Source organism: Dromiciops gliroides, chromosome 6 (assembly GCF_019393635.1).
Source record: "Dromiciops gliroides isolate mDroGli1 chromosome 6, mDroGli1.pri, whole genome shotgun sequence".
NCBI lineage: Eukaryota > Metazoa > Chordata > Mammalia > Microbiotheria > Microbiotheriidae > Dromiciops > Dromiciops gliroides.
Genome location: NC_057866.1, coordinates 57,907,872 through 57,929,530, shown reverse-complemented (window position 1 = coordinate 57,929,530; position 21,659 = coordinate 57,907,872). Strand labels below are relative to the sequence as shown.

Genomic DNA, 21,659 nt, shown 5'->3' with positions numbered 1-21,659 from the left:
CTCATGTAGGATGTGCCATTTGAGCTCAACTTTGAAGAAAACAAGGGACTCCAAGAGGAAGGCCATTTCAAACTGGCAGATAGCCTGTCCAAAGTTATGGAGATGAGAAGAAATGTCTTGTGTGAGAAAGAAGGCTCCTTTGGCTAGATGATACACTGTGTATAGGGGTGTACCATGTATGATAAGACTACAAAGGTAGGTTGGAGTCAGGTTGGGAAGGGCTTTAGAGGACAAACAAATAAGGCTATATGTAATCCCAAAGATCATAGGGAGCCATTGAAATTTATTTGGGCTCTGGGTGTATTGGCAGGGGTGGCAGGAATTCTACAACCCACTCAGATCTGTACTTTAAGATTATCTCTTTGGCAGCTGTGTGAAGGTTGAATTGGAAAGAGCAGAGCCTGAAGGTTGAAAAACCAATTATAGTAGTATGCTATAGCCCAGGTGAAAGGTGATGAGGCCTGAGCATTTATTTCCATTACTTCTTTTCTAGAAAATCAAGTTCAGACTACATTTGCATTTTCTGAAAAGAGAATGCACTTTCCAGGCTTGAGTTTTACCTTATGTCTGTATTCCCAGACAGCAGGGCCTCCTGTTTTTCCTGACAGCTTCCCCAGAATGGCCTCATTTCTTATCCATGATGCCAAATTTTCTCAGAATTCACAATACCCCTTGTCTTGGGAATTTGCACAGTTCTAATCTTATGTTGTTGGATCAAACATCAAACCAACATTTAGATCAAACATGAAATAACATTTTCCTAAGTCAAATAAGCATCTGGACTCTATGTTATTCCTCTGGGGAAGGAGATGGAACTGTTTTGAAGTTACCTTATGCTTTTCAACTTCAATAAATGTTATCAAACATGTGTTATCAACCCTTTACAGTGTTACAAAGCTATCATAAAAGCTAAGATTTCTCCTCATCAAATTAAATAATGAGAGTCTGAAAGGAAAGTGACAGTATAGTTGTTGCTATGTCCAAAGACAAAGACAGAGAAAAATTTAACATAAATATACTGTACATAAAAATAGACTCCCATAGTTCAATATATCTTCTGAATTATCCATTTGTGGCTTATGAAATCAAATATTTATAAAGATTTAGTATGATATTATGGAAAGAGCACTGAATTTTGAGACAGAAGATCTCATGTAGAATTCTACCCCTGATAAGTTCTTTGGGACTCGGTTTTTTCATCCGTCAAATAAAGGAATTAAACTAAATTATCTCTTTTTTTAAGATATTTGGAAAATATAAGAAAATTAAATGGTGTTAAGCTCCAATGTGTGGGTGGTGCTTAACATTATATGGGGTTTCCCTATAATTGTCCCAAGTTTTAGGAAACATAACTGAGGTTCTAATATATTGCTACTTAGAAATCAGAAGCTACTGCACCAGTTTGGGGCATTAAGCATTTATTAAAGTATATTAAATATTAGTAAAGAGAGAGAACACATGGCTCAGAAAGATCAGAAGCCCTGCATACCTAGGATAGAGGGGAGAGAGAAAAAATGGGCCACGTGGCTTCTCCTTCCACCTCCCAGATCCAAGAGTAAGTGAGACCATGGGAGCATAAGCTCTCTGAGGTTAGGAGGAGAGGTGGCCCTCACACACTGCTTAAAGATAATTGGCCAGCAGCATTCAAATCTGGATTTGAGGATAGTTCAGCATAGTAGTATGTGCTGATGTTAGAATATGAAGCCCTCCAAGGGGAAAAAGCCTTCAGGTAGGTGTGATTTTTAATGAGGTAACTTCTATTGTCTGTATTCACAGTCCAAAGTCCAAATTGACTGCTTCTGGGCAGTCTTAAAAGTTCAGGGAAGGCTCTCTGGGTTAGGCCCTCAAGCAGGGGCCTCTGGGAGTCCCCAAACCCTGTTATTTTCTCACAAATGTTAATTCTATGTAATTTATTCCTCGCCATGTCATAGCTACTATACTCACAAAGATTGTCATCAAAATAGACAATTTCATAGGCATACACGGGTCATAGATAAGGAGTGTGTATGTGTGTATTTGTGTGTGAATATATGCATATACATATATGCATACATATACATATATATCTATAAACATATATATGCATTTCTGGGCAGGAGGGAGCCACTGAGATTTATGGTAGGCAAATAAATATACTCTGTTTCTATAATAAAAGAGGAATCTCATTAGTCAGAGAAACTTGTATTGGCTTTCTATCACATACAACGCTCAACTTCTACCTAGTGAAAAATAACAAACATTCTAGGAGCATGTGAAGGAAGAAAAAAGTCCTAAATCAGGATAGAATGACTCCAAATACAAATAAGCTATTTATCTGACAACTCCTTATATTCCCAGGTGCCTCACTAGAGAACAACCCCTTCATGCCTAAAGCAAAATAGAACAACTATTGTGAGTCTCTTGTCTTGAACATGAAAAGATTAAAGAGTCCATCCTTATGATTTATGATCCTCTGGTATTTACCTGAGAACTTATAGCCACTGTTGCTTTTATATTCCTAAGATCTCTTCTTCCCTGACTTTTCTGCCAGCCACTTGGACGGTATTCTCATTCAGTTCTTTAAACTTTCTTGCCTATTGTTGTTCAGTAATGTCCAACTCTTGGTGATCCCATATGGGGTTTTATTGGCCAAGATACTGGAATGGTTTGTCATTTCCTTCTCCAGCTTATTTTTACAGATGATGAAACTGAGGCAAGCAGGGTCAAAGTACTTGCCCAGAGTCACAAGCTAATAATTGTTTGAGGTGAGATTTTAACTCAGAAAGATGAATCTTCCTGACTCCAGGTCTCACACATTATCCATTATGCCACGTACCTACCCTTAAATTTATTTCCTATTTTCCATTTTTATAATTACAGCTTGAGAAATTTTTCAATAGATTTCTTTTGTTTTTTTCTCACATAATGGGATACACAAAGATAAATGGTGTAGGTAGAGGACAGGGCTTCCTCCTACCACCTATTAGCAATCTCCTTCATCATCAATTTGTCTAATTCTCCTCATTTTTCCCTAGTAGCAACTGTCCTTTCTACATGAAGCATGTAGCCTCCTGTAGTTTACCTCTCAGAACCACCATCCTCTATAACTCTCTTTTAATTTTCCTCCAAGCACTGTCATATCAATTTATCCTATATCTCAGATTCGGTATCACTGACCCTAGTAGGTTCCTTTACCCTACTCCCTTCCTCAACTACTTTCTTGACTTCTGCAGTTGTCATTCTTTAATACACAATATTTATCATATTCTCCAGGGGACCAGCCCTCTATCCACCTGTCCCATAAGGATCAGCCACTTTGTATCTCATGCCTCACCCAACTGTATTGCAAGAGAGAAAATTTATGTTTGGACCAAAGGATCTCCACTCCTTTTGAGATATTTTGTAATTTTGAGTCTCAAGGCCCATGAACAAAAGTGTCTCAGGGTATGACGAGACCACTGCTTTCCTTCACCATTAAAAAAAATCTCTATCAGTATAATATGCTTAATCTTCCTCTGCATTTGGATGGTACATCTCTCATACCATGGCAAGGGTTTGGAGTTTAGAGGAGTATTTCTACCTTTCCCCGATTCTTGCTTCATCCCTCATTTTTTTCCTAGAGTAGCTGTGCCAGGTTACTGAAATTACCCTGAGGCTGCTCTGCAATGATCTCCCAAAGAAGGGGAAAGGATAGAGCCACCTGCTCAGGAAAAGAGATATCTTGTAGTCTCTACTAAGTTACTTGTGACTTAGATTTAGAGACTGTCAGGGCTGAAAGTAAATTAGTAAATTCAGATATTACCTAATCAGAATCGCTCAATTTTATAAAGGAAAAAAAAAACTAAGGTCTAAAGAATTTCTCAGTGTCTTCAATATAGGAAAAGGCAGGAAATGGTCTTATGATTCAAAGTCGAGTGCTATTTTCACTATACCATGCCATCTTCAAGAATTTAGTAAAGATGAAAAGGGCAAAGTCATGCTAGAAGAGTAAAGTAGGAACTCACTTGAATTCTTCCAAATTCCCCTCTAAGCAAGTTTAAAATAATAACTCAAAATGAGCTCTTGAATAATAAAACCAATGAAATGATGGATGAAATAATTTTCTGGCCCAAAATAACTTAGAAGGTTGACAGGAAAGGTCTGGTTCAATGAGGTGAGTGGAACATAGTCCAGTGAAGGTACCAGGCAAGCCAGTAGCAAGACCCTAATGCTACCTCACCTATCCTTGGCACAAACCAGCAGTCTGACCCTCCCCAACAGGCTAGTGCAGGCCTTGGGGACAAATGAATCAACAGCAGTGACTCCCAAATCTCTCAGCTCAGAGACAATGAAGGGGCCTGACAGCTGGTCAGAAAGAGAGGAAAAGGGATACTCTTCTGCCATTGGGCATAGGAATCTGTTGCATTGCTCAAATGTGGATCTGCATCACAGACTCAGGTCACAGTCCCAAGGTGAGGAGAAGCACTAGCACATAGGAGCAAGCAGCCCCAGGAGAGTGGCAATCTTGGTAATAGCTGCAAGGCACAAAAGATTGCTTGGGTTCGTACACAGACCAGAACAATAGGCTAGGAGGACAATGATCATACCTCTCCTTAGATGCCACCAACTTAAAAACAAAAACAAAAACAAAAACTTACAGGTCCCCGAATTAGCTATGAAAACAGCAGCACAAAAAATCTAAAGTTTGAAACAGTGCCCTTGCAAACCCAGAAGCTGAGTTCAACTTTAACATAAAATTTAAAGTTAAGAAATAGGCTGGAAAAATAAGAAAAAAAGAAAAAGAGCCTGATTATAAAAAAATTACTGTGGTGACAGTAGAGATCAAAACAAACTCAGAAGGGTACAACAATGCCAAAATAGTTTCATTTGAAGCCTCAGAGAAAAATTTGAATTGGTGTAAGGCCTAAAAAGAACTGTTTAAAAAGCTCAAAAATAATTTTAAAAATCAAATAGGGGGCAGCTAGGTGGCGCAGTGGATAAAGCACCGACCCTGGAGTCAGGAGTACCTGAGTTCAAATCTGGCCTCAGACACTTAACACTTACTAGCTGTGTGACCGTGGGCAAGTCACTTAACCCCAACTGCCTCACTAAAAAAAAAAAAAACAAACAAAAAAAATCAAATAAGGGAGATAGAAGAAATATTTGAAAATAAATAAGAGTGATGCAAGAGACTCCTGAAAAAAGTCAATATCTTGGTAAATGAAACACAAAAAATGGGAAGTAAATGTACAAAAATTCACTGACGAAAACAACTCCTTAAAAACTAGAATCAGCCAAGTGGAAAAGTAAAGTACAAAAAATAACTGAAGAAAACAATTCCTTAAAAATTATAATTGGGCAAGTGGAAGCAAATAAATATATGACACATCAATATACCATAAAAAATCAAAAGAATGAAAATATAAAACAAGTTGAACTATCTCATTGGAAAAATAACTAACCTGGGAAATAGATCCAGGATTAATAATTAAAGAATTAGTATACTCCCTGAAAGGTATGATTTTTTAAAAAGGAGTCTAGATACCATATTTCAAGAAATTATCAAGAAAACTGCACTAATATCCTACAATCAGAGGGTAAATTAGAAATTAGAAGACTCTACCAATCACCTCCTGAAAGAGATCCCAAAATGAAAACTCCTAGGAATATTATAGCCAAATTTCAGACCTTCCAGTCCAAGGAGAAAAATATTACAAACAGCCAGAAAGAAACAATTAAAATATTATGGAGCCAAAGTCAGGATTACACAGGATTTTGCAACTTCTACAAAAAAAAAGAATAGGAAGGCTCAGAATATGATATCAGAAAAGGCAAAGGAGCTAGGATTACAATCAAGAATCATCTACCCAGCAAAACTAAATATAATTCTTTGGGAGGTGAAATAGATATTTAATGAAATAGAGAACTTTCAAACATTCCTGATGAAAAGATCAGAGCTGAAAAGAAAATCTCATTTTTACATATAAGACTTAAGAGAAGCATAAAAAGGTAAATAGCAAAGAGAAAACTTAAAGGATTCAATAAGGTTAAGCTATTTATATCTCCACAGAAGAAAATACTTGTAACTCTTAAGAATTAAATCTCTATTAGGGCAGGTAGAAGCAGCATACATGGAGAAAGGGTGTGGGTGTGAGTTGACTATCATGACATGATATCCAAAAAAGCAAAATTAAGGGGTGAGAAAGAGGGATGCACTGGGAGAAGGGGCAGAGGCGAGGTAAAATGGAGTAAATCATCTCACATGAAAGAGGTACAGGAGTAGCTAGGTGGCACAGTAGAAAATGCACTGGCCCTGTATTCAGGAGGACCTGAATTCAAATCCAGCCTCAGATACTTGACACTTACTAGCTGTGTGACCCTGGGCAAGTCACTTAACACTCATTGACCTGCAAAAAATAAAAAGAGGCACAAAAGATATATTACAGTCAGGGGAAGATGGAAGGGTAGCAGACAAAGCTTGACCCTTACCCTCATTGCATTTGATTCAGAGGGAACAACAAACACACACACTCAGTTGGAAATAGATATCTATCTTATAATAAAGGGAAATAGGAGGAAAGAAGAATAATGGAAGGAGGGATAATAAAAGAGAGAATTGAGGGAGGCAAAGGTCAGGAAAAAGTACTTGTGAGAAAGGACAGGTTAAAGTGGAGAGGGAGGTATGGGAGACAGAGAGAGAGAGAGAGAGAGAGAGAGAGAGAGAGAGAGAGAGAGAGAGAGAGAGAGAGAGAGAGAGAGAAATGCACAGTAATCATAACTGGGAATAGGAATGAGATAAACTTACCTATAAAACAGAAGCAAATAGCAGAGTATATTAAAAACCAGAATCCTACAATATGCTATTTATTAGAAATATACTTGAAGCAGAGATAAACACAGAGTAAAGATAAGGGACTGAAGCAAAATGTATTATGCTTAAGCTGAAGTTAAAAAAAAAGGAAGCATTCATGATCTCGGACAGAGCAAAAGAAAAATTAGACCCAATTAAAAAAGATAAAGAAGGAAACAACATGTTGCTAAAAGGTACTAGAGACAATAAAGTAATATCAGTTCTAAACATCTATGCAACAAATAGAATTGAATGGCCAATTTTTTAGAGAAGCTAAGTGAGTCTTAGAAGAAAATAGAAAGCAAAACTATACTATTAGAAATCAAAACTTACCCCTCTAAGAACTAGAAAAATCTAACCAAAAATTCAACAAGAAAAAATGTTAGGAAGGTGAATAGAATTTTAGAAAAGTTATACATGATAGACCTGTTCATAAAATTTAGTGGGAATTGAAAGGAATATAGCCTTTTCTCACTGGTACATGGAACCTACACAAAAATTGACTATGTATTAGATCATAACAACCTCACAACCAAATTCAGAAAAGCAAAAATATTAAATACATCCTTTTCATTTCACAATGCAATCAAATTGCATTCAATAAAGAGCCAGAGAAATATATATTAAAATTTAAATGGAAATTAAATAATCTAATCCAAAAGAATGAATGGTTCCAACAATGAATCATAGAAATAATAATTTAATTGAAGAAATGACAACAATAGTAAAACATATCAAAAGTTATGAAATATAGCTAAAGAAGTACTTGGGGGAAATGTATATCTCTAAACACTTATATCAATAAAATAAAGAGAAAATCAAGGAACTAGGCATAGATTTAATAAAAAAAACTAGAAAAATAATAACTTAGAAATCCCCAATTTAACACTAAATTGGGAATCATGAAAACCAAAGGTAAGAATAATAAAACTGAAAGACAAGAAGTTAATTAATAAATAGAAGTAGGAGCTGGTTTTATTTTAAAAAACAATAAAATATATAAACCACTGGTTATTTTTATTTTATTTTTTTTTAGTGAGGCAGTTGGGGTTAAGTGACTTGCCTAAGGTCACAAAGCTAGTAAGTGTTGTGGCTGAGGCCGGATTTGAACTCAGGTCCTCCTGACTCCAGGGCCAGTGCTCCATCTGCTGCACCACCTAGCTGCCCCTAATTTTATTTTTTAAAAGAAAATTAAATTAGCAATTAAAAGGGCCAATTCAGCACAAATAAAGAGAATATTAAGGCAATTATTAGGAGCTATTATGTCAAAATATATATCAACAAATCTGATAACCTAAGCAAAATGGATGAATGATTACAAAAATATAAGTTGCCTGCACTTAGCCGGAGTTTTAAGTATGAAGAATTTTTATCTGTAGAAAAAGAAACAGAACAAACTAACAATAAACATCATAAGAAAAAATCCCCAGAGCCAGATGGGTTCAACACTGTATTCTTTCAAACATTCTAAAAACAATTAAGTTCAATAAAATATAACTATTTGGGAAAATAGGCAAAGAATAAGTCCTACCATATTCCTTTTACAATGAAAATATGGTTCTGACACCTAAATTAGGAAGAGTAAGAGGGAAAGAAAACTATAGACCAATTGACCTAATGAATGTTTATGCCAAAATGTTCAATAAAATATTAGCAAAGAGATTACAGCAATCTAACAGGAGGATCATGCTATGAACAAGTAGGTTTAAAACAGAAAAAAACAGAAATGCAGAGTTCACTAAATATTAGGGGAACTGCTAGCATAAGTCACCATATCAATAACAAAACCAATAGAAAAAAATTATTATCTCAATAGGTACAGAAAAGGCCTTTGACAAAATACAACATAAAAGACAACACAATAAATAGAATTTTCCTTAAAATAGTAAGTATTACCCATCAAAAACAATAAACCAGAAGTCTTCCCAATAATATCAGGGGTGAAGCAAGGATACACACTATCACCATGACTATTCAATGTTGTAATAAAATGTTTGCTATAACAATAAGAGAAAAAAATAAATTGGAGGAATTAGAATAGTCAATGAGGAAACCATTATCACTTTTTATAGATGATATAATGGTATACTTAGAGAATCAACTAAAAAACTACTTTAAAAATTAACTTAGAAAAGTTGCAGGTTACAAAATAAAATAAGATAAAAATATCAGCATTTCTAAATATTTCTAACAAAGTCCAGCAGCAAAAAATAGAAAAAGAAATTCCATTTAAAATAACTGTAAGCTATTTAAAATACATGGGACCTGCCAAGACAAACCCAGCAATTATATGAACACAATTACAGAACATTTTTCACAGAAAGTCAGATCTAAACAACTAGAGAAATATAAATTGCCCATGGGTAGGATGAGCTAATAGAGTAAAAATGTCAATTCCATATAAATTACTTATTCAGTGCCATACCAATCAAAGTACCAAAAATTATTTTATAGAGCTAGACAGATAATAACAAAATTCATCTCAAAGAACAAAAGGTCAAGTATATCAAGAGAATTAATGGGGAAAATGTGAAGGAAGGTGGTTCAGCCATACCAGATATCAAACTGTGTTATAAAGAGATAATCATCAAAACAACCTGCTACTGGTTAAGAAATAAAGTAATGAATCAGTGGAATAGATTTGCAAAAAGCTGTTATAGACCAACATCTTACACTTTATACTGAGACAAAATCAAAATGAGTACACTGTTTCAATATAAAAGGAAAATCCATGGGCAAATTAATGGAGCATGGAGTCTTTCACCTCTATGAATAAGGGAAGAACTTATGACCAAATAAGAGATAAAGGGTATTACAACATCTAAAATGCACAATTTAGATTATATTAAAATAAAAGGTTTTTGTACAAACAAAACCAATGTAACTAAGAAATGGGGGGATTTATGGCAAGTATCTCTGATAAAGGTCTCATTTCTCAGTTAGAGAACTATGTCAAATGTATAAGAATATGTGTCATTCCCTAATTGATAAATAATCAAAAGAAATGAACAGGCAGTTTTAAGATGAAGACATCAAAACTATCTATTATCATATGAAAAACATTCTAAATCATTATTCATCAAATAAATGCAAATTAAAACAACTCTGGGGTACAACCTCACACCTATCAGATTGGCTGATATGATATAAAAGGAAAATGACAAATGTTGGAACAGATGTGGGAAAACTGAGACACTAATGCACTATTGGTGGAGATGTGAACTGATCCAACTATTCTGGAGAGCAATTTGGAACTATGTCCAAAGTCCTATAAAACTGTGTATAACTTTTGACCCAGAAATACCACTACTATTAGGTCTGTATCTCAAAGAGATTTTTTTTAAAAAAGGAAATCAACCTATTTGTACAAAGATATTTATAGCAGCCCTTTTTGTGGTGGCAAAGATTTGGAAACTAAGGGGATTTTCATCATTGGGGGATTGTAATTTAATTTTATTGTGAAATAAGAAATGATAAGCAGGATGATTTCAGAAAAACCTGGGAAGATTCACATGAACTAACATGGAGTGAAATGAGAACAAAGAAATCATTTTACACATTAACAGCAATATTATATGATGATCACCACTGAATAACTTAGCCTCTCTAAACAATACAATGATCCAAAGCAATTCCAAAATACTCATAATGAAAAATGCTATCTACCACCAAAGAAAGAAGTGATAGAGTCTGAATACATATCAAAGCATGAGATTTTTCACTTAATTTTTTTGGAGGGGTTGGTCTGCTTTTTTGGGTGAAAAGGGGTCACAAGTAGAAAAAATTTAAGAAGTCCTGGCTTAGATTATTGCAACAGCCCCAAATACATTACTCTACCTCCAGTCTCTTTCTATTTTTAGTCAATCTTACATACCGCTACCAACATGATTTTCCTTAAGCACAAATTTAGCAACTCTTTGTGGTGGCTAAGAATTGGAAATCAAAGGAATATCCATCAATTGGGGAATGACTGAAGAAGCTGTGGTATATGATTGTAATGGAATATTATTGTGCTATAAGAAAAGACAAGCAGGATGATTCCAGAAAAACCTTGGAAAGACTCATATGAACTGATGTATAGTGAAGTCAGCAGAACTGGGAGGACATTGTGCACAGACAGCAGTATTGTTCTATGAGCAATTATGAATGACTTAACTACTCTCAGCAATACAATGATCCAAGAAAATCCCAAGGGACTAATGATGAAGCATACTATCCACTCCCAAAGAACTGATATTGATTGAAGACAGACTAAAAAAAAAAGGAGTATTTGTGGATTGTACATATATAACCTCTATCAGATTGGTTGCTGTCTTGTGGAGGGGGGAGGAAAGGGAGGGAGGGAGGAAAATTCAGAACTCTAAATCTTATGAAAATGAATGTTGAAAACTACCTTTACATGTAAATGGAAAAAATAAAATAAATGTCTGTTGCAAAAAAATTATTCCCATTATATCCTATATATAGCTTGTTTGTAAATTTTTTTGTATTGGTTCTCTCATTAGTTTGTGAACTCCTTGAGAGTAAGGACTAGTTTATTTCCTTTCTTGCATCCTAGTACTTAGCACAGTGCCTGACACATAGTAGATGTTTAATAAACATTTACTGACAAAAAAAAAAGAAAGAAAAAAAAATTATGTGGGTAGGTAGGTAGCTCAGTGGATAAAGCACTGGCCCTGGATTCAGGAGGACCTGAGTTCAAATAAGGCCTCAGATACTTGACACCCACTAGCTGTGTGACCCTGGGAAAGTCACCTAACCCTCATTTCCCAGAAAAAATAAATTAGTAAAGAAAACTTAGAAGGAAAGGCAGTGTGATGAACAAGAAAGAATAACAGACTTGGAATTTCAATGCCCAGATCAAATTCTGGGATACTTAAGCCTTATGTGACCTTTGATAACTCATTTAACCTCTCTTGTAAGCAATTTTCATGTCTATGAAATGATGTAATTGGCTTAGATTCTTTCTAAGTTTCCATCTAGCTCTAGATTCTTTGAAGTATTATAATAATCATAGTGGTTGGTCAATTATTCAGTAAGCACTAATTAGGTACCTAATATATAACAGGCACTGAAATAGTACCTGGAGATACAAAAACAACAGATTAATCCTTTTTCTCAAGGAGAATGTATTCTAATGAGGGAGGAAGAGTGGAGAAAGAAGGAAGAAAAGAGAAGAGAGAGACGTATATGTATGTATGTGTGTATACATGTATGTATATTTATATACATATACATACACACATATATAACAGTATACATACATATCTGTGTGTGTATAAACACATACAGAATATAAAGAAAACATTTACAAGTATATAAGGGATTTAAATAAAAGGTAATCTGGAAGGAGAGAAATATGAAGCAGCCAAGGAGTGTATGTATTTCAGGAATAATATACAACCATTGCAAAAACAAGAAGATTAAATAGAATGCTGGGTAAGGAACAAGAATAATACCCATTTGGCTGGATTGAGGAGTATGGGAGGAGCAGCACTGTTACTGAGGCTGGAAAGATAAATTGAGGCCAGGTTGTAAAGGATTCTAAGACCTAAACTGAGTAGTTTATTGCTGATGCTAAAGATGACAGGAAGGATTGGTATTTATATAGTAGGGAAGAGACACAGCTAAATTTGTGCTTAAGGAAAATCATTTTGGCAGCAGTATGTAAGATTGACTAAAAATAGAAAGAGACTGGAGGTAGAGTAATGCATTTGGAGGCTGTTGCAATAATCTAAGCCAGGGCTTCTTAAATTTTTTTCTACTCGTGACCCCTTTTTACCCAAGAAATTTTTATGTGACCCCAGGTATATAGGTAAATAAAATAGGTATACAAATCAAAGTTAATGCAGAATTTTTCACAACTTCCACATTGAGTCATGTGACCCCATATAGGGTCACAACCCACAATTTAAGAAGCTTTGATATAAGCCAGAGTTAATCAGGACCTCAACTAATGAGGAGAGAAAAGAGACTGAAAGTAATGTTGCCAAAGTAGAAACAAGTTTTGGCCTCTGATGTGGATAAGAGACAGGATTCTAGGATAGCAGCAAGCTTACAGAGCAGGAAGACTGGAAGAATAGCAGTGCCTTTAACAAAAATAGAGATGTTTGGAAGAAAACCAGGGAAGGCAATAAGTACCTGTTTCAAACATAACCATTTTCCCTGTTCTGCCTACACACTGCTAGAAGAATCATTCATTAATGATGCATCCATCTTCTCAGATTTACCTGAGAACTTTCAGCTCCTCTCTCTTCCATCTCGTCCTATGCCTCATTCTTAGTTTGCTTTCTACTAGCCCCCTGGATGGCATCACCCATATAATCTCTGCACTTCCCCACCTGTGTCCTGTTACTGTAATCACTGCTTGAGGTTGTTTTTTGTTTTCTTTTGATCCCATCCCTGCCCCACCCTACCCAGGGATTTTTTCCCCAATACCAAAGGGAACCATTGAGGGAAAATCTATAGCAGTGAAATCACAGGTCATTGATGTATTTAAATATGTGAGAAATATCTCCTCTTCACATACTGCCTAAAATATGGAGACAAAAGCAGCAAGCTTAAATATTTACAGAATTCGAGGTGCTGGTTCTCTTATAGAATTGCCAAATTATAATACACAGAGGATAACTTAAATAAAGAATAAAGAAACAGGATTTTCATTGCCTTGTTATGGGGAACAGGGTGGAGTGAAAGGCAAGGAAGTTTCAGGGCAGGTGTTTCCTACTTTACAATAAATTCCCAGGGAGTAGAAATTAATGCATTTCTTAAATTTCAGAGTTAGGGAGATTATCCCTTCCAAAATGCCAGAAAAAGAACAAGTGGGCAAATATTGCTGGACAATCATAAACTTTTCAAGTTTTTTTCTCCCCTGAAATATGAGATACAAAAAAAAAACCTTACAGCAAATAAAAGAATCAGCTCAATAGCTCCTAAAAGCAAAATATAATTAATTTATTTACATTACAATGTGAAAAAATATGTAAGATAAATTTTTAATTAGACACATTCATGAAGTTCTTGTGTTACGGTACAGATGTATGGGTACACAGTTGCTCACTATAAATCCTGGTTTAGTCACCATTAAACTTATTTATCACTCAATCAACACATTATACCTAGATGTCATTCAGTGCTTTTATGTTCTTATTTGCTAATTTACAGATCTCTACTTCATTAGTAGGAATTTATAATCCCCCAAGAATTTCATCTGTGAAAAACAACTTTTAAAGATTTCTCATATGAAAATTGTGATGAGTCGATAGCAAAATTAATATTTTATTTAGATAATTGTTTTTAGTTTTTATACAAATAAAACATTCAGCCATTGGTTCAAGTGTTAAATCATAGTTTAAAAGAAAATAATAATTAATTAGAGGCAGCTCAGTAACAGTGGATAAAGCTCTAGTCCTGGAGTCAGGAAGACTTGAGTTTAAGTCCAGCCTTGGATACATACTAGCTGTATATAGCTGTGACACTGGGCAAGTCATTTAGCCTCTAATTTTTTATAGTTTTATAGTTTTTTCAACTATGAAATGAGGATAATAACACCACCTGCATCTAGAGGTTGTGTGAGGATTGAAAGACATATTTGTAAAATACTTAGCACAGTGTCTGGCACCTACCTGGTTGGTTGGTTGGCCTCTGTTCTCAAAGAGAACCAAAATGGCATCCCTATGTTGGAGTCAAGGTAGAGTGTATATCTCATGTTTATTTTGAGCTAATGCAATTCTGCTTTCCTCCTATGGTATATGGTATTCTTTTATGTGGGTATGTCATGTTGGGTGGTCATGTACCAAGTGTCTTGTGTATAATGCAATCAGTTCCAAAGTTCTTCAGAGAGACCTTGAGAGCGTCCTTGTATCTCTTCTTCTGACATCCATGTGAGTACTAGCTTTATGTGAGTTCTCTATAAAATAATCTTTTAGGCAAACATGTTTGGCATTTGAACAACATGGCCAACCCATCAGAGTCAAACTCTCTGCTGTAGAGTTTGAATGCTTGGCAGTTTAACTCCAGAAAGGATCTCAGTTTCTGGTGCCTTATTTTGCCAGCTGATCTTCAGAATCTTCTAAAACAATTCAAATGGAAGCGATTCAACTTCCAGCATAATGGTTCTGTATTCCTTCAGTTCAATAGGCAGTCTCATAGCTCTTCTTTCTCATACTTTCCTTTGGAGCCTCCCAAACACTGAGCTAGCTCTGACAATGCATGCATCATCATCATCTATGTGGACATACAGTCAAGGCAAGTGAACTTATGCATAGAATTCAAAAGTTCTCCATTGGCTGTAACCAACGTTTCCACATCTAGATGGTGCGTTAATGGCTGGTGGAGAACCTGTGTTTCCTTGATATTAATGGTTAGGCCAAAATAATCAAAGCAGCAGAGAATCGATCTACATTATTTTGCATCTCCGCTTCAGAGGTTGCATTGAGTGAACGATATACAAACCAAAGATCATGCACCAACTCTCCTTACATTTTAGTCTTTGCTTATAACCTATTCAAGCAAAATAATTTATGATCAGTGTTACAGCTGACCTTAATTCTGTGTTTGCCCTTGTTAAAGGTGCTGAAAACATCGTGTGAAAAAAGCATGGGAGCAAGCACACAGCCTGGCTTGACTCCACTGGTGACTGGGAAACTGCAAGACCATAGTTCATTATCTAGAACCCAGTCAAATTTATCATTTTTGTGAGAAAGAGAAACTATTAGTAACATAGTAGGACTTGATTTATTATTTTCTTAACTGGGTTTAAGAAAATCATGGCAAAAAAATGTTAATAATGCAAATTAAATTTAAAGGTGTGTCCTGAGTTACATATTTGTTGTTGTTGATGATGTTGTGCTATGGGAAGGAATTACATAAGTACACATACACACTCATCCTGGGAAAAGCATCCCACCCCATAGATACAAGTGCCTTGAGGCAAAGCCCTATTTGACATATTCTAATTGTAGCTCTGACTCCAGTTCATTAGGGCTATACTACCCACAGTACTCTTTCTACTGCATCAGTCCAACCTTGCCTTTTAAAGGTCAAGAAGCTGAGGCACGGAGCATGATTATACAGAAAGCACTCTGCTCATTATACTATACTGCCTCATTCCTCTTCTTATTACCGGAATCTGTTGGATTGTCATAATCCCTGGATGTGAGAAAATACCCAGGTGTTTCGTCCACGTAGCAACCACATCTGTTCCTCCTCCCTGAACCCCCACTGTCTTTCAGTTGTGTTGCCTTCCCTGATGTGCTAACAACTGGAAAAGTTTGAAAAGTTTGATTTTTGCTGTGTGGTCATGGCATCATTTTTCAAATAAATGCATTAACAAGAACATGAAAGTGAGTACTTAGTTTGAATTCAATATAACTGTAATGCCATGCCTTTCTCAGTTATCCTGAACAAATGAGACTGTCTTAGAGAAACGTAGGAGTCACAGGAGACCTAGGACTGGGGTCAAAATTCCGTTTGACAAGGCAGAAAGCTTCAGGGGCTTGTTTTTCTCTATTGACTTCACTTTAAACTCTGAACCCTCATAGTTCATTCTTTCTCAGCTGTGTGTGTGTGTGTGTGTGTGTGTGTGTGTGTGTGTGTGTGTGTGTGTTCCCTCTCCTGCTTCTCTCCTGGAGCATGGCAGATGTCTCCTTCAGGAAAGAAGCATAACAGCTAAGGGATAACTCCCAGCAATTAGATCAACTTGGCCCCAATTTTTCTTTTCCCCAAATATTCTTTATCTCTCTCCCACAGCAGTTCTAAGCCTTTCTTTCTTTTTTCCTGCAGCTGGAACTTTGCACTGACACCTTTGCTTGTCAGACCCACGAGAAATTGCTTTGCCAGGAGAAGTTTCAGCAATTACAAACAGCCTCTAAGGCATGAAATCAGCTATTATTTCTAAGGGTAGATGATTCATTTTGGATTTAAGAAGCTCATGAAAATGCCATCTCCAAAACAGGAATGGCCTGCCAGCAAGTTAAAATACATACAAAAACTCTGGCTTAAAAAAAAAAATTACCTGTTTGTAGGCAGGCAAGGATTAAAATACCAGGATGGGAATGCCATCAAGAGCCATTGACAAAACACAAGTGACAAATCAGCACACTTTAAGCAGGCTTATTAGTGAGGTGAATGCCCACTTATTTGCCCTACTGGTAAGCATAATAAATTAAACAAATGAGGTTCATTAGAAGGAGCTTGTGAAACATTCAGACCTTGAGAACTTTGCTTTGATGGGATTAGAAAAGCAGGGGGGAAAGTAAAATTAGTTATATAATTTATTTGAAGTAATTACCCACAATTCTAACGATTTTGACAACTCCTAAAGGTTTCTTACATTTGGGCACTAACTGAACGACTTGGAAATTAACTTGTTCTCTGTTACATATGCAGATAATCTAAAAATAAGTATTCATTTTTTATTTTTGTCATAAATAAATGTAAAATTTTTTGAGGAGTGATATTTCAAATGGAGACATGCATAGCTTTCTCTTTATAATCAAGAGAAAGTCAATATCAATGGAGGTACCTTACAAAAATGATAATAAAAAATTAATTCACCTCTACAGCTTTATAATCAACAAGCCGTTAGGTTTCAATTTTTTTTTTTTTGGGGGGGGGGAGGCAGTTGGGGTTAAGTGATTTGCCCAGGGTCACACAGCTAGTAAGTGTTAAGTGTCTGAGGCCGCATTTGAACTCAGGTCCTCCTGACTCCAAGGCCGGTGCTCTATCCACTGCGCCACCTAGCTGCCCATAGGTTTCAATTTTGAAGAAACCAGACACAGCAGCTCCCTCCCTTTGGCAGGACACTATGGCGCAGTGGGCTTAAATGAATTGGCTATGGTTATACAAGTTATATCCAGAAATTTGGATCCAGATCTTCTTGCTCCCAAAGTGATGGCCTACTATGAGCATTATACTATGTTTGGTTAAATGAAGAATATTTTTTAGCTGTGAAGTCAGCAATAAATTATATAAAGCAGTTAGAAAGTAATGGAGGATACCCCAAATTGTAAATGGATCACATTCTAAAAGTTTAAAAGTGCCTTTTTGGCAATTTTAATCATAGTTGGAATAGACTGGGTAATTCATCAAGTCCAATTTACCATAAAATTCCTTCACTAAAATGACTGACAAATGGTCATATGGCCACTGATAAAACAAAGTCAGTGATGGAGAATTCAGTACTTTGTAGGACAGTTTGTTTAATTTGGTTCAATTCAAATACCTTTATTCATATATAAAGGTGAAGTCAAGTATAGTACCTGCCTTTGTTGGTAAATTCTAATTTTTAACTAGTTCTTACATATATTGTACTGAAATTTGCTTTCCTACTTCTACCAAATGTACTTTATTCTGAGTCATAGTAATAAAATGTTAGAAGTAAAAAGGACTCCAAATATCACTACGTAATCAAATGCTTTTATTTTACACATAGAAAAGACAAGGAATCGACAAATTAGACAATCTGCTTCTGTTCTAGACATCAAGGGGCAGAGTCAAGATTCAAAACCAGGTCTGCCACTGTTCCTTCTACTCTTCACCTTCTGCCAATCTTTACTCTGGAGAAGTTAGAAAGCATGTTTGTTTACTCCTTTGTATCAGATCCCTTTGTATATTTGATGACAGAAACCAAGTCATTCTGTAACTGGGTTGTTTGTTTGTTTGCTTTTCTATACTCCCTCAACCATCCCTCATAAGGGAAAAGCTGTTTCTTCTCTTCCTTATTTTATATAACCTTTTGGGAAATCCTACACTCACAATTACTACTTTTAGACAGAAAGTCAAAGACTATAAGGAAACACAAATTGGGCAGAGGTAGAGATGCTGAGATTGCTAGGAGGAGAACTGTTATACACATATTTATAAACACAAGTGCATATTACATAAATGTGTAAATATGTATATTATATAAACATGTAAACATGTGCTTGCATTCGTGTTTACATTTATGTGAATATTTTTGTTCGCAAACACAGAAATATCTATGTGTAAGCAACATTATGCAAAAAATTAATTTTTGTAGACTTAGAGAAGAATGTATGCTCATGTGTCTCCAAGTTGGCTTGTGGTTACCTTATCATCAATGGGAATTATACAAACATTCCAAAGAATCTGTGATCTCATTTATGTGAATATTTCCTGCAAGACACAAATGGTAAGAAACTGTTGCTGACTCATTCTGTGTGATTTCATTTCCATGTCTAACCACAATTTTATCACAGGAGATGTACTCAACATGCTAAGTACCTTCTTTCCTTTCTCTTGACATTATGAGTCAAGTGGACTCAATGGGCAAAGAGACTGTCCCATGAATTCTTAATACATTGAATTATTTCATTTGTTCCATTACTCAGTTATATCTAATTCCCTTTCCCTTCCTTTCTTCCTTTCTTCCTCCTTTCTCTTCCTGTCTTCGTTCCTTTCTTCCTCCTTTACTCCCTCCCTCAATTCTTTCATTTCTTCTTCACTGTCCCTTCCTTATTCCCTTCCCTTCTCTCCCTTTTCTTCTCTCTTCCTTCCCCCCTCCCTCCACTCCTTCCTTCCTCTCTTCCTCCCTTCATTCCTTCCTTTGTCTTTATCTGGAGAAGCTATTATCTTTATGGTCCCAGAAACAGCACATAGTCTTGAGGTGAAAAAGCCCTGGATTCCTGTTTTTCACTTCTAATACATAACATATTAGTTGTGACCTCAAGGAAATTACTTTACCTTTCAATGGCCCCAGAAAACCCTAAAACTACAAGTTACAGAGCACTGGCTGATCTGCATGAATAGAAAAGATTCCCCACACTAATAAAAGCAGAGGATCAGATTTCACCTCTCCCCCATAAAATGTGTATGTGCATGTGCACAATCACACACACACACACACACATATACACACACAGATAATAAATTATGAGCTGAAAATCAGCCTTATGCTATGAAAAATTAAGTTCTCTCTGACTTTAAAGGGGACAATATGTCATGAATAATGAGGCACAAAACCTATTTGGGTCATCCCTTCAGAAGTGAAGAGATCTGAGAGACCCAAAAGTGAGAAATAACAACAGGAAGTGCTAGTGTGTCTTTTAATCTTCTAGCCTGTCAAAGACAGGGAAGTTAGTATAGAACACAATGTCCGTAATTATAAAGCCTGTTTCCAAGAAGAGTTACTGTGTCTGTTAAAAAGATAATTACAGCTACTTTACAATTCAAATCTATGTTCAGTTACCTTGTGAAATCCAAATGAATGCTAATCTGACCTTATGTTGCTGAGTGGGTACTGTACATTTTAACACTTTTTTTTTTTTATTACTGAGGGTGACAAATACTTTCACATCCTCAATACAGTAGAACATAAAATAACTACTTCAGTAACCCACCTGAAAACACACAAAGGGGCCATATCAAGCATAAAGTTCTTCTCTCTGTAGCACTTTAACAAATTTTACAACCTTTAGATACAGCTGGTTATGATATCATCACTGGTGATAAAGGCTTGTGAAGTCTTATTTTCAAGGGTGGATAAATGTTCAATTTAGAAACAACTCTCAAATGATTTATATTGATATTTTATTTCCTGCATCATCATCAATGTATGAATATTGCAGAATTTTATGAGACTGAATTAAGAAGGCTTCCTCATTCCCTTGGAGTGCAGCTATGTATTATGATCATCTGCATGGAGCAGGTAGAAAATGATGTACAGGCTATGAAACAATGGTTCTATATATTTAAGCAATGTCCAAAGCCAAATAGCTAAACTAGGCACATCTGTAAATATGGTCAAATATATTATTGCATTTAATATCCAATTGCTTCCTCTGTGAAGCCCACCCACTACCATTCTTAATTGATTTGATAGCACCAGGTAAGCTAGATTATTATAAAATCTAGTCACATTCATCCATTCATTCATTCACTCATTCATTCATTCATTCAACAAGCATTTTTTTTTTTTTTGGAGAGGCAATTGGGGTTAAGTGACTTGCCCGGAGTCACACAGCTGTCAGTGTCAAGTGTCTGAGATCGGATTTGAATTGAGGTCCTCCTGACTCCAGGACCCATGCTCTTTCCACTGTACCACCTAGCTACCCCTCAACAAACATTTATTAAGAAGATTTGTGCTTAGAACAAGTACAGATTCTCTGAACACTAACAGCAAATTAAACAATTCCTACCTTCCTGGACCTTAAAAAAAACCTGGGGGGTGGGGGGAGAGGAGGGAAATAGAGGGGGTTTATCACATGTAAATAGAGGATTGAACAAAATCCATAAAAAGTAATTTCATGGGATGGGGACTAGCAACTAAAAGGATATAGATAGGCCTCCTTTAAGAAGCAGTAAATAAACTGAACTTTGAAGGAATTAAGAGATTCTATGCCTTGGAATTGAGGTTGGAGTGCATTTCAGATATCAAGGACATCCTGAACAAATGCAAAAAGATGAAAAATGGCAAGTTGTTCATGGTGATGAAAGAAAGCCAGTTTACCCTTAAAGGAAGATAAAAATGCTAAAAACAAACAAACAAAAAAAAAAACAGAGAACATAAATGAAGGGAATACACTGAAAAAAACTCATGAAAAATCATGGGGTATCAAAATAGAAGTACAGGAAACAGCTAATGGTATGTTTGGCATGAACATGAAGTACCTGAAGGGGAGTAATGTTAAATGCAGTTAGAAAGGTAGCCAGATTGTGGAAGACATTAAAAACCAGGTTAATGTGTTTGTATTTTGTCAGACACAATAGGAAGCTACTGAAAACTTCTGAGTAGGGAAGTGAAAGAGAGGGGCCCAATTAAAGTCTTTATAATCATCAAGGCAGAGAGGATAAATAAGAGAGCCTGAAGGAAGGCAGTAGCTATCAAGGG

General features: G+C 35.9%; 1 pseudogene; it reads right to left on the bottom strand.

The window, feature by feature from the left end:
* LOC122731988 overlaps positions 1-13,068 on the bottom strand; it is a 105,391-nt pseudogene extending 92,323 nt beyond the window's left edge.
* Positions 13,069-21,659: the final 8,591 nt, after the last annotated feature.